Source organism: Benincasa hispida, chromosome 10 (genome assembly GCF_027475165.1).
Source record: "Benincasa hispida cultivar pf3 chromosome 10, pf3_genome.v1.1, whole genome shotgun sequence".
Lineage (NCBI taxonomy): Eukaryota > Viridiplantae > Streptophyta > Magnoliopsida > Cucurbitales > Cucurbitaceae > Benincasa > Benincasa hispida.
The window spans coordinates 41,803,419-41,816,226 of NC_143487.1; the positions used below are offsets into that span (position 1 = coordinate 41,803,419).

General features: G+C 30.7%; 1 long non-coding RNA gene and 3 other non-coding genes across 4 annotated transcripts; all 4 read left to right on the top strand.

Annotated features, from left to right (window-relative positions):
- Positions 1-2,449: 2,449 nt before the first annotated feature.
- Positions 2,450-4,264, top strand: LOC120087559 (uncharacterized). The gene is made up of 2 exons (XR_005484619.2): positions 2,450-2,637; positions 3,557-4,264. It is a non-coding gene; the product is annotated as an uncharacterized LOC120087559 (long non-coding RNA).
- On the top strand, positions 2,749-2,848 carry LOC120089571 (small nucleolar RNA Z157/R69/R10). The gene has a single exon (XR_005485246.1). It is a non-coding gene; the product is annotated as a small nucleolar RNA Z157/R69/R10 (small nucleolar RNA).
- On the top strand, positions 2,917-3,038 carry LOC120089592 (small nucleolar RNA SNORD14). Its single transcript, XR_005485266.1, has one exon. It is a non-coding gene; the product is annotated as a small nucleolar RNA SNORD14 (small nucleolar RNA).
- Positions 3,165-3,288, top strand: LOC120089595 (small nucleolar RNA SNORD14). Its single transcript, XR_005485270.1, has one exon. It is a non-coding gene; the product is annotated as a small nucleolar RNA SNORD14 (small nucleolar RNA).
- Positions 4,265-12,808: the final 8,544 nt, after the last annotated feature.

A 12,808-nucleotide genomic window follows, 5' to 3' on the forward strand; every position in this document is an offset into this window, starting at 1 on the left:
ACATTGAAATGCGGCGAATCAAAGATCTTAAGTGATGTTTTCATGAGGGGAGTAAATATATTGTTTTTTTAGGAGTATATATTATATGAAATATGTACTCTTTTCCCTTCACTAGGGTTTTTCCTAGTAAGGTTTTAAAGAGACATATTTTATATATATATATGGACATCTAAGGGGGAGTATTATGAATATTATAATAGAAAATAGATGACAATTGCTTAGTGTCCCAAAAGCCATGTGCCACAATTCATGTTATCTATATGCCTTGTAGTTATTCATGTTTGGTGTTCATGTAAGTCCACATCCTACTTCCACTTTCCCTATAAATAGTAGAATTTGGTGGATATTAAAATCACACATACGTTGGTGAGAATTTCTCTTCCATTAATTTTCATATTATCCAATTTCATGATTTTGGTTATTTTATTTTATAATTTAGGTTTTATTTATTTATTATTATTATATAAAAATATTATTATATTATATTTTTCATATCCATATTACCGTTGTGCTCCTCAATTTCATAACATAATAATAATAATAATAATAATAATAATAATTATTATTATTATTATTAGATCAAATCTTAGGCCAACATAATGATGTTTTCTTAAGAAATTATTATTTAGATTGTTGAATAATATAATATATAGAGAGAGAGGTTAACTCTTATCCTTCTCTCTCTCAAATTCAAAATTTATGAATTCTAAATATTTTATTAACTGAAATTAAAAAACTTCAAATCTCTTATCAATTAAATTTTAATTAATTATCATCTCAATTATATCAATTTTGACTCCAAAAAATAAAATTAAAGAAAATACCCACAACTTTCAAGCCTCATAACTTCATAATATAATTACACTATATGTATAAATGCAAACTTGTTAAATCTCATAGTTTCATATTACTATTACACAAGTTTGTGTAAATAATATAGAAAAACTTGTTTGCAAATATATTAAGAATTCTAAATAAGGGCCAAATATTGGTTTAAATATGATAATAGTTGATACAATATTTTCTAACATGAAATGCAATTACACTATATATGTAAATTTTTAAAAAGTATAATTTATGTAAACAATAATATTATAAATAAACAAGTGTAGGAAAAATCAGAAAAGTAATAAAAAACAATCTTATAAGAAGATTGAAACAAATATTGAGAAGGAAAAAACTGAATAAACAAAGGATAGAAAAAAGAAAAATGGGAGAAGAAAAATATTATCAAAATAATTAATAACTATATAAATGTGCTCACAAGAGCTTAGCTCAACTAGCATGAATATATGTTTAGAACCAAGAGGTATGTGGTTCGAATCTCTCACTACCAACTTGTATGAATATATAAATACGAATAATATAAATGAAAAATTAATGAAAAATAAAAAAGATATTAAGATATTATGGGATAACAAAATAAACGAAAAATATATAAAAAAAAAATTAAAAAGAAAAGATAAAACCAATAACAAAACATAAATTTCCTAATCTCCAATTTTAGTTATTGACAATCTTTTGTTTTAAATAGATACAATATTTTTTGTTTTAATTAGAAATTACCAAAGACTAATTGGTAATACGAAAAAAGCATAGCACACGAGAGCCACTTATTTTAGTAAAATTCTTTTAAATTTCAATTTTACCACTTCTTGAATTGAAACCTAAAATTTTGTTACATACTCCAATTTTCTTTACACTTACTTAAGGTCGGTTTGGTTCGCAATCTGAATCATGTTTTATGTTTTCAAAATTTACGAAGTTGAATGAATATAGTTTGGTAATAACTTAAACTCTGTTTCTGAAAATTGTTCTTGGATTCCGTGGTCGAAATAGTGCAACTTCTAAAAATAAACATTTTTATATATTTTTTTTAATCCATAACTTGACTTTAAAAATTTAAATCGTAGAATTATGATATTTAGAAATATAGTATGTCTTGTTATAAACCCAATTAAATTTTTTAAAAATTAAAATATGAATTATGTAATGTATTATAAATTAAATCAAGTTAAATTCCAAGTTTGGTCCATGTGGTTTAGATAAAGTTAAAAGTTAGTCTATATGATTTTAAAATTTAAAATTTAGTTTACAATTTGATAATCCATATAGTTTGTTAAATCTTCTTAAATAACTCCTACAATAAGGATTATTTCTTAGGAAGTTTTTTTTTTTATCAAAATATAGGGGTAAATTATAACTATAAATCATAAGACTTAAATTTTAACTTAGTTCAAATTACATGGACCAAAATTTCAATTTTTCCTATAAATTAAATTATATTTCTTTTAACGCAAAATATATTTATAAATAAATTAATAATAATTTATTATCAACTAAAGTTTAGCTTAGAACTAGTTTATCAATTTATGAATTCGACTACTAAATACATATATAAAAATACGAAATACAACCATATTTTAATTTAATCCTATGCTTCTTTTTGAGTATTATTGTTGAGGCCCAGCCCAGGAGTTGCACCGACGCAATCAACAAAAACCCTAAACCAGTCGTCCACAGAAACCCTAATTCATCAGTCGACAGCCTATAAACTTACCATTCCACATCGTCGTGTCCTCCATTCTTGGTTTTCATCACTTCAGTTTAAGTTTTTATCAGAAACCTTTGATTTTGGTACATTCTTTATCCTTTGGCATGTTTCGTAGTTTTTAAAGCTTCCATTTTTCTTCCCCTTTCAATTTCGATCCTTATCTTCCGTTTCATCTTTTTGAGTTTGATGTTCGTTCTAGTGCTGTGACGATGCTATTTTTATGGACTAGAGTTTCTGATCTGGGTATTATTCCCAGAATCTGATTGATATACCCTTGGCTGTCTGAGCACTTTCTTCAATTTGGTTGATTCGTATTATCTGTTTCTTGACTTGTTTTGATGTTTTTTTTTTCGAATTTGTGTGAACTATGATGATATCTCTAAGGCTTGTTTCTCAAAACATTCGCAGTGGCCGTCTAAGAGCTTTCGCCTTCGCCGGGCTTGAGAGCTACTGCTGCTTTATCCTTCCTTGGATGTCTGAGTTCTTTTAATTCTCTGCTTCCCATTTCGATTAACTTAATTCCCAACATTTTTTTCATGAGTTTCTAGGAATTTCATTTTTCTATCATGTTTAGTTGTTGGTATGAATTGCTTATTTTGTTCCACTTATGTGTTGATGATGACAATTCCAAAGGCTTGTTTCTCAAAACATTCGCAGTGGCCGCCTAAGAGCTTTCGCCTTCGCCAGGCTTGAGAGCTAATGCTGCTTTATTCCTTCCTTGGATGTCTGAAACCTTCTTTTTTCTTATTAACCCTCTTCCCCCCTCACCCGTTTTCATTCATTTGATAATGTGATATCCTTTGGTTTGGACAGTATATGTTGAAGGGTCGTTCTGTTCTCCAACCTATTGTCAATCACCTCATGAAATCCTTTTTTTTCCATCGATTTTCTCCTTTCTTTCTGATTTCTTGAGTTCTTGAACTTTCTATCTCAAATTTCAGTTTTTTCATAAGATTAATGTTTGAATGAAAGTTGTCATATAAATTTCCTAATTTTCTGCAGTGTTTGTCTGCATCTTTCCTTTGTGTATACATGCCTTGTCTGAGCAGTGTTGATTTTTGGCAGCACATTATGTGAGATCATGGTACTTGTCTTTTAACTTTGCTCCATTCTGTTCGTTGATTTTCTTTTTGCATTAGCCTCTTGAATTTTGGTACCTTCTTAAGATAAATTCTGGTGAGTTTCTTGATTATTATTAAGACTATACTTGATGAAGTTTAGTGAATCACTCTAGTATCTTTAATATGGTCATAACTTCCTTGTACTATCTCTTTGGAATCTTAATAGTTTTATATAAACTTATAATTAGTGTTGACATTATTTGGTTGGGGAGCAAGAGCATTAATCCATGTACACTTGTGATTATGCAATCTTTTTGGAAAAAGGATCTTAACAGTGTTCTATCATCATATGGTGTTTTCAAATGATCCTCACTTCATCCTAAAGATGCTGCTCGTTGGCAAACCCACTATAGAAAGAAGAGGAAAATTTGAAGACATTCATTCACCTCAAAGCCTACCTTCTGCTTATTTAGATTGAATGAAATCACAGATTTTCAATCTTCTTTTTGTTTGGACACTTTTAATTTGAGGACATTCTCTTTCTTTGGAGCTCCTTTCTGTTTAGAATTGCTAATTGTAATCTCTCATGGCTATTTCAGCCTTCTTGTACTTGCAAGATTTAACCCATGTTTGAAATTTCTTCCTCAAACTTTTTACCAATTGGAATTTTGAATACTAAATAAGTTATAAAAAGTTTCTGGAATTTGGCTAAGAATTCAACAAATAGGTTAATTTTTTAAAACAAAAAATAAAAAATTAAATGGTTATTCTTTTCCTTCGCAGTTTAGTTATTGAAAAAATGAAATGGATTGGATGAAATTAAATAAATAAGGTAAGTGTTAAAATTGGCTGATACAGGTTATGAGCATAAAGTAAGAACCCATATGTGACAACATAAGTATATATGTTAACACCTCTTCCAATATAAATCTTTCAATATATTGAAGTGCTTGTCATAAAAAAATATAGGGAGGCTTGTGATAGAAACAAAATCTATAACAAAAAAATAACTCATTTTTAACAATTATGAAACTACTTAAAAGTTCTAAGTGCCAAAAATCTTTAAATTTGTAAACTTAAAGGCTCAATTTTAATTAAGGTATAATTTTGAGTGTCCTAATTCTACTATTATTTTTTTAATCTTTTGATTACAAATATATAAGGTAATTTGTTCAGGCACAAATTAAGAAATAGTTAAAGAAAAATCTAATTCTAGGCTAAAGTATCTGCACCCAAATTACTGGAGCACTTGTTAAAATACACTACATCCAAATACAAACTATTATAAACTATATTATTCTAGTCAGCACCCAATAATTTCACATTTGGGAGAGAGTTAAACCATAAACCATAAATTTAGTTAAACCATAAATCTAATTGGTGTAGTTCAAGCAAACAAACAAACAAATTGAATGTGAAATCAACTTCCTACTGAAAGTTCTGCTTTGTTTTTCATTCTTGCATTAGTTTTTCTTGGTTTTAATCTCATCACTCATCACGTATCCTCTCTCGAATTGAAAAAATCAAGGCTAAAAAACGTTTTTATTTATTTATTTATTATTTTGATCCTTTAATTTTGAGAATGTACGTTTTTCATTCTAAGTTTTGAGTTTAGTTTTATTTTACTATCTAAGTTTCTAAACATTACATTTTTACAGTTTTGAATTTAATGTTCATTTGATCAATTCTTTTACCTTTGAGTTTTCATTAGTGTTAGCTTTTTAATAATCTGTGTTAATATTTTATAAATTAATTTGAGGATTGTTTTTAAACAAAAGAAAATAAGCTAACTTATTTATAAATATTGCAAAATGTCATTGTTGTCGGTGATAGATTGATAGATTGTGGTAGACTTCTATCATTCATGGTCGGTGAAGCTTGTTGAGCTATATGATCGTCTAGTACACACGTGTCAACTTGCTCTTGAGTATCCAATACTCTACGTTTACACGATCTGACAAATATTTGTTCGTCTTCTTTCTCGAAGAATAGCAACTCCTTGCCTTGAAGCCTCATCACGAACGACTCATAGATACTCAAACACTTTGAATTTACAGATTTGAAAGCAAGTTAATACGCTCGAAACCTTTACAATTAACTTTAAATGTAAAAGAATTTAAACTAAAGGCTTTATCTCAGGAAAAAAAAAACTTCATTAATCCACGTCCACATAATTTAACAATTATGAAGGAACTCTTATCAAAGATTATCTCCTCATTGTGACAGGGATTATTGCATTCACAATCGAACAGACTTGTTATGAATTTAACAACAAATTACGGCATGCTTGGAACTTTAAACAACAAAAGAACGAGATACATACTAGTTGAAGAACCATTCTTTACCTCAAATCTCGTTCTCGTCAATGGACTGCACCTCTTGCTCTCGCTGTGCAAGCCAAACCAATCATCCATCAAATCGTTGTTGTCTACCCACAAACAGTCTCCTCACGAACAAGGTAGTAGGGAAGATACCACCACTTGGCCAGGAGGTGTGAGCTCTGTTGGATAGAGAGAATGAGGAAGGGTCGATCGTTTACCACGACCAAGCAAGTGGGAGAAATTGGGTGTCTGTCGTATAGACGGATGCTTGATCGTTTAGGTAAAGGTACACGATAACAAGAGCTTGATCGTATAGATGATCTTTTAGGAAAATTCTCGGGTGCGAGATCGCATAAAAAAAAGCTAGATGATCGTTTAGTAAATTCTATGCGATTGTTTAGGAAAGACGCACGTGTGTACACGATCGTTTAGTAAACATTAAGCTGTCGTGTATACTCTTGGTTTGCTATGTGATAGGCAATGTACTAATCCGGTGAGTGAATATCTGATCACTTGCAAAATGAAAACAATTTTCATTTTATCCTTCAGTTACGAAAACTGAATGCAACCTCCCACTAACTCATTCGGTTGGGAGAAAAAATCGAGCAATAATTATCCTATAATTGTTAAAAAATAATAAATATAATCATATTATATTCATTAACCTATGGTTTAAGAACACATCAAATCCAACATATGAACCATAGTCTTTTCTCCTCCACTAGATATAAATCATATTTATATCATTTTCCTCCAAATAATGTATCTCATACATAATGTCAACCATATCATATATAATTGACCCGTTTAATTATATCATAAATAATCAAATTCCTTAGACCTTATGGACCTATGACTAAACTCTTTAGCCACAAGATCCACCATCAGTTAATTGCTAGGCATTCCACTAAAGACTGACAGCTGCACTATTCTCACCACAGATATGTTTTTGTGTCCATCGAATATAACCAATCAACCGTATGATAACCCTTCACAGACACTTATAAGTACAGCTGGATCAATTTACCGTTTTTCCAACATAATCCTACTATGTGTGGACACCTCTCGGGCCATGAGAAGGTGTGTGACGCCACATCGTTCAAGCCCCGGAATCAGTCTTTTAAGGGAGTAATCTATCTACTTACCCCTGCTTCGGGGAAGGAGTGAATTCTATAGCTGAGTTCCCAATTCCCAAATCAGAAAAATCCCCAAAGTGGTAGGTTTAGTCGGCGACCTGGCCACTCACAACCATGCAAATCAAAGGACCGCACATCAAAGGCAGAAGTTCTCAACTCACTCAGAATTGAGGTCATGTTACCTATGTTCATCCTAGTGAAGTGAAGTCTCTGTCATGAACGACGTTATATAACGAGATTATAAAACTTCGTGGTCCGGTCTTATACAAACTCCTTTGTATAGAATGCCCCCGCTCACATGTCTCTATATGAATGATCAAGATCAAACCATCTTTAGCAAGTCACAACACTTGTAACTATTTCTACAAAGTGGGCCACATCTGTAGCGTTACGAGGATAAGGTTTCCTTCCTATATCCATATACTACAGACCATTTTGGTTATCACTTAATGCATGATCCACCTATATTTCACCACATACATGCTTAAGCCACAACGACAATTAAGGATCTTAGTTTGTTGGTTTGTGGTAAAGCAATTAAAACATCCAATATTCCATAGAAAATAGTGAATAAAATATCATATATTATTACATCACAAGCGTTTGTTCAATACTGTATTTACAAACTACAGGACCCAACGAGAGTTTAGGGCATCATCCCCAACAACTCGATCTTAATCCTGAGCTAACTATGAATTCCTATTTATTCATGATTATTCTTAGATTCGCATAGGTGAAGGTTGACTCAATAGCGCCGGCTCAATAAGCTTCCCATTTCATGGGTAAGACTGGGTAGATAATTGGGGACATAGGGTGCAAAATGAAATTCACGCCTACTCAATTTAGGGATAAGAAGGAGATTGTTCTCTTAAGCCAGGTCTTGAATAAAGGGCCCCACCCTCTCATTGGCCCAAAAGGGATCCAGTTTAGTGATTGGATTACAAACCAATTGTTCATTAGAGGATCAGAACTTAAGAAGCGAGGCATAGTTTTGGGGGTAGAACAACATTTGACCTATTCGTTATTACGAACAACTTATGAAGGGTCGACTTACTGATTATGGTTATATCAAGTTGACACAAATATATCTACGGTGAGGAGAGTACAATTATCGAGCTATAGTGGCGTGACTCGATAGTTAACGAATATTGATTAATTCGATCTAAAGAGTTTTAACTAATTAATCTCAAATTGTTGGAGCTCATGATCTGTAGGTCCATAAGGTCCCTTTACTAGCTCGTAAAATATGAACACCTTGAATTAGTTAGTAAATTGAGTGAATTTGGAGTGATATCAATTTGAAGTGTTCAAATTGAATTTAGCGTTTGAATTTGAATAGTTCAAATTCAAATTAGAGTTTGTATAATTATATTTGATATAATTAATTAACTTTTAATTTGTTAAAATTAAACGAAATTGGAAAGTTTATAATATTTAAATGTTGATTTAAATATTAATTACATGAATAGGATTCATGTTTAAAAATAGGCGTGGGATTATTTAATATTTGATCTTAAATTATTATTTAATTAATTAAAATCAAATTAATTTTCAATTGGATTCAATTTGAGAAATTGGATTTTGAAATTAATTAATTTAGAATTAATTAGATTAGTTTTTTTTGTTAATTTTGAAATTAATTAAAATTAAAAATTAAAATTGGAAATTAAGTTGTTAGTGGAAACATCAAAACTTCTATTAATAGGATGTGGATTCTTCCAATTCACACATATTGTCTATTAATTCCATGCATTTGAAGTGACATCAACTAATCTCTTGAGTGTCTGCAAAAAGGGACCGATAAAACTCTTTAATTGTGAGATTGAAAGAGAGGAGGCTGCTGAAAATTAATTTATGTAGAAACTGTTTTTCTCTCTCTTCAAACCCACTTCAAAGCCTTCACAAATTCAACCCAATTTTGAGTTCCACCACCCAAATTCAAGGCTGAGAATAGTAAAGAAGATCTCTTGATGGTCCACGACTTCAATTGGAGAAGATTGCACTCAAATTCGTGTTTGAAGAGAATCTTCAAAGGTATGTGTTGAAACCCTCTTAATACTCTATGAACATACTTATTTTGACGTCAAAATTAAGAAATTAGAATCCTTAATGATCCTATTTTCTTCCGCTGCATGTTTCTATAAACCAATAACTTCTTCATGAGATGAAGAAGCGCATTGGAAAACCAATTGGACCTTAAAAGAGTTTGGCTCGATAGGCTCAACAACCCCTAGAAAATATGAATTAGGTTTTGTGACGAGGTAGCGTGGAAATTGAAGGGGAGAGTATACTCCTAAGTTAGGTTCTTAGGATTAAAACTCATTACGAATAGCTAGAGGAATCAAGAACCTTAACTTAGGAGTATGGGCCAATGTTACGGGTGGATTTTGGATTCAAGGGTAAAAGAGTCCAAAAGGAGTAAAAGAAGATCAAAGGGATAGACTAGGGGGGAATTAGGCGTGGTCGGCCTCGATCCAAACTGAGGTCGAGCCTTCAAGATTGGCCCAATAGCCAAAGGACCAACATGATTAGGCCTTCAGGGATGAAACCCGAGCTTGCCTAGGTAGAATGTTGGGTAGATCGGCCTCGACCCAAGTAAGGTCCGTATGCGTTCTACCCAATGTAGAACCTAATAAAATAAGAAAAGAGTTAGTAGACAAAGTGGACTTATCTCATCATATCTAATTCTAACTTATTAGAATTAGGAAAGATCCATATCATCCTTATCATAAGAGGAAAATGTAAACTTTATCTCGTTCTCCCTTTAAATATACCCTTATAGCTCCATATGAGGTTACTAAGAACTTCTAACTTCTTGTCTATTCTATAATTTCCTTATTGACTTAAGCATCATAGCACTTTCTCTTTGTTTTGCACATTCTCTCTTCCCCAAATTACAAATTTACCATTGATTGCGTGAAGGTTAGTTGCGTTTTCCCTCGACCAAAATTTGGCATCAACAAAGGAAGTAGTTTTTTATCCTCAAATATAAGAAAACTACTGGGGAAAAAATAATTGTTCTTAGTTTTCACTATAAAAAATAATTGTTCTTAGTTTTCACTATCTTTAATTTAATTATTTCTTTTTCTCGTCGATTCATGTTCTAACCTTGAATTGTGAAATAAAAGTTTCAAAACTTTGTTGCCCTAAAAAGTATGGAATTTTTTTAAATAAAAATTTATAACATACATGCATGTCTGAAAAAAGGAAAAGAAAAGAAAAGAAAAGAAAGATTATAACACCCATGTTATTTAATCAGGTTTAGAACGTACAACTCTCATATTCAACATTCAAGGATATTAAAGGACATAATTCAAAAATTTTAAAATATAAGAGAAAATTAAAGCTTTTAAGCAATAGGGACAAAAATAACTATAAAACTAAAATTTTAAATATCGATATCAATAAAAGTATCGTAGGAAATATACTGTAAATCAATATTTTTGGAACTAAATAAATAAAAATTATTTGAAAATATTGAATTATCAAATAAAAATGTCATCATATTAAAGCAAATGTTAAAATATCCTATTATTAATGTTTATGTCCATATCAATGATATTATTTTATATATTTTGTTAAATTTTTATGTTAAAGTAAAAATATCAATTCACTCCTTATCTTAATGGTAGTATTTATACCTATGTAATATAGACATGTCATATATGTAATAACATAAACAAAACATATATTTAGTATTTATTTTATAAACATATTGGATTTTTTATTTTAATGATTCATATTTATTGAAATAAATGGCCTTCCAAGCAATAGACCCGGGTTCGCAATATTATCTTTTTTTTTCATACTTTTTATTTTTATTGTTATTTTAGAGGATTTCCCTGCAATAATTCAATTACCCAATCCAAAATTACACTTTTCGATTCACTAGAAATTTCTATGTTTTGAAATGTATTAGAGATTTTTTTTCTTGTGCATTTTTTTTAATTCAAATTGATTGCATAAATAAAGTATGTGCGAGATAAAATACGTTTTTCTGTCATTATGAGATTTGTGTCAAATTAGTTTTTAAGTTTTTGAATTTAATACTCAAGTTCCTAACCTTTAGGGAAGATTGAATTTCAATTTCTCAACTAACAAAAACAATTTAATATGAACTAAAGTATCGACCTAACTTTTATAAAATGTTAAATCATATTTATTAAAATAAAATAAAATAAAAAGAATTAAAATAATTTAAAATAGTATGGACTAAACAAAAAATACCAAACCTTTAAAAGGATATATTTAGTGTAAAAATATATTTTAGAATAAGATATATAGCTTATTTGGAAGTCTCTTTTATCAATTAGCACAAACAGAAATCATATGGTTGACTAAAGGAATTTCGACTAACTACAAATTACTTTTGGCCAATCACAAGTTACCACGTCATTTCTTAAATTAACAACGAAATTCCAAAACATTGAATTTGTGACCAATTAGGATTGACGTGTGTACCAAATTGAAATTGAAAACATAAATTGACAAATTTCGATGATGCCACGTGTTTTCATCACGATATTTGGATGAAATAAAATTAGTTCAATCCAATTTTATTATTTGGGCTAAAATCTAGTTAAACAACCCCCTTTCCCCATCCCCAAATCCAAATCAAGCCCAAGCCCGACTAATTGGGCTTGAGGGTCAATCCATGGACCAAGCCCAAGTCCAACTAATTGAATTCGAGAGTCAGACCCATGGACCAATCAGCCCAAGTCTAACTAATTAGGCCCAAGGGCCAGACCCATGGATAAACCAAGCCTAAGCCTACGAAATTCCCAAAAAGCTCTATGCAATTTTACATTTTCAGAGAGCCTAAGAGAATTCACCAACAACCAGAAGACTCTTAGACTCCTAAACTCAATAACGTCACGCGCTTCACTTCTTCATGTTAAGCTACACATTCAACTGAGAGAGAATCAGAGGATCAAGTGTTAGTTAGAGATCGAACCACAACCCATTAAATCAACATCTACACCAACACAAACTCAAGTTCAATTCCACGAAACAAGTTTTTCCGGAAACCTCGTGTGAACAACTACATCATTAATTTAAATGAATGATAATATATTTGAGACCAATTGTAAATTTACATGTATTCTCGAATTAAATTAAAAACATGAAAATTGACAAATGAAATGATGCCACTTGTCTAAGCATTGATCCATTAGGCCATGTCAAGTTGTCTGGACTCGAAGCTAGGTCAGTCCACGGTTTATTAAACTAAATTTGGTCAAATTTAAATAAAAGTATATTAAAAGTTAAATAAATTAAGCCAAAGTCCAAAAGTTGGGGCCTAATGTCCACAAGGCCCTGACCCATCTAAGGCCTCACAAAACTCTATAAATAGGAAAGGTCATCAATCATTTGAAGCCTTTAAAAACCAGAGAGTAAAAATAATTTCAACATTCAGAATTCAGAAGATTCAAAGATCAAAAGATTTGAACAAAGGTATCATCTTCAACAAATTGTGCATCTCTTCTCCAACAAATAGATCATCCCTTCTTCAACAAAATGATCATCTTCAAGAAACTAAGCATTTTTTCTCCAACGAATAGATCGTCTCTTCTTAAACAAAGTGATCGTCTTTAACAAATTGAGCATCTATATCCAGCAAATAGATCGTTTCTTCTTCAAAAAATTGAACATCTCTTACCTACAGAATAGATCAACTCCTTACCATCTATAAATTGAAGAATGGTCTTCCTTGATTTGAGAACAAGTTCACCAGCC